Genomic DNA, 1,558 nt, shown 5'->3' with positions numbered 1-1,558 from the left:
AAGTGCAGCAGAGTTGCTGGACTGAAGCATTGCTTTTCTAAAGATATATATAAATGTAAATGTGACTAACGCACAGAATTTCCATGGTGCAACCAGAAGGAAGAACATACAATAATATCTTCCAGAAAAATGTTGAGTTTAGTGCACAAATCACATGAAAAGACTGTGATGTCACGGTATACACTGATTTTGATGAAGGGTGATTTAGTCGTGCCATATAGAAACTTCAAGGTTAAAATGTGTCCATAAATAGAAAAGAAACAGTTTTCTCATTGAATGGTCACAGAAATTAGCACTATATACGCATCAATGTATTCAAGATCAACACACATAGATCTGTATAGTTGCTAGATATGTGGGCACATAAGACAGGAACCCAGGAAGGAGGGACAGAGCTCAGGAGCGTGAATGAGAGATTACAACTGTATGATTGTAGATGAGAAGCGAGAGTGGAGGATCAGCAGCTGGAGCTGCAGACGGTTTGCTGAGACTGTTAGTGCTCTAGGCTGAGACTCACACTGCCGCCATGTCCTGCTGCTGGTATCCCTGAACATGTCTCTCTTCTTTGGGAACATGGCCAGTGACACCAGGTATGAAGATTTACAGCATGAACTTGGTCATTATGGTCCTATAGTTGATGTGTATGTTTCGCTTGGTTTCTACATTCGCTGTCCAAGAGGATTTGGTTATGTTCAATTTGGGGATGTTTGTGATGGTGAAGACGCTTTACATAATTATGACAGCAAGTGGATTTGTGGATGGCAGATTAAAATAAAGTTTGCCTAGGGGGATCAGAAGACACTAAATCAGACGAAAGCCAAGGAAGGGAGGAATGTGTACAGTTCTTCATGCAATGATGATTATGACAGATATAGACATTCTAGAAGCCAAAGTTGTGAAACAAGGAGATCAAGAATCTTCTGATTACAACTATAGAAGGTCGTATAGTCCTAGAAACAGTAGACCGACTGGAAGACCACACGTAGCAGAAGCCATTCTGAATATGATAGATTCAAAACCGAAATCAATCTTTTTCAAGATCTAAATCCAATTCAAGATCACGATTCAAGTCCCAGCCCAAGGAAGAAATGAAGGTTGAATCACATTCTAGGTCTGCATCTCACACCAAAACTAGAGGCACCTCAAAAATAGATTCCAAAACACATTATAAGTCTGGCTCGAGATATGAAAAGGAATTAGGGAAAAAAGAACCACCTGGATCTAAATCTCAGTCGAAGTCACAGTCTATGTCTAGGTCAAAATCTGTATCAAGGTCTTGGACTAGTCCTGTGTTCACTGGCCACTGATAATATAAGCCATGATCATTTTTAGGCGTGTATCATTCACTTATTCATAGTTTGGTTTACCTAAATTATCAGGAATACAGTGTTGCAATTATGATTACAAAGACACTTGTTAGTTTTCCCTGTACCAGGCAATGATCACAATCAAAATGATATGCTATTGAGAAGCCACTCTTAAGAGTCAAGTTTGTTTAATGTTATGGGCCGCTACCAATTTGTGGTGTCTCTATATATTTTTGTAAAGATTCCCATTT

At 39.2% G+C, this 1,558-nt stretch overlaps 1 pseudogene; it reads left to right on the top strand.

The window, feature by feature from the left end:
• The first annotated feature begins 552 nt into the window (after positions 1–552).
• On the top strand, positions 553–1,307 carry LOC105546421 (annotated as a pseudogene).
• The last annotated feature ends 251 nt before the right edge of the window (positions 1,308–1,558 follow it).

The sequence above is a fragment of the Mandrillus leucophaeus genome, unplaced genomic scaffold (assembly GCF_000951045.1).
Source record: "Mandrillus leucophaeus isolate KB7577 unplaced genomic scaffold, Mleu.le_1.0 Scaffold359, whole genome shotgun sequence".
Lineage (NCBI taxonomy): Eukaryota > Metazoa > Chordata > Mammalia > Primates > Cercopithecidae > Mandrillus > Mandrillus leucophaeus.
This window is presented reverse-complemented; position numbering and strand designations above follow the sequence as displayed.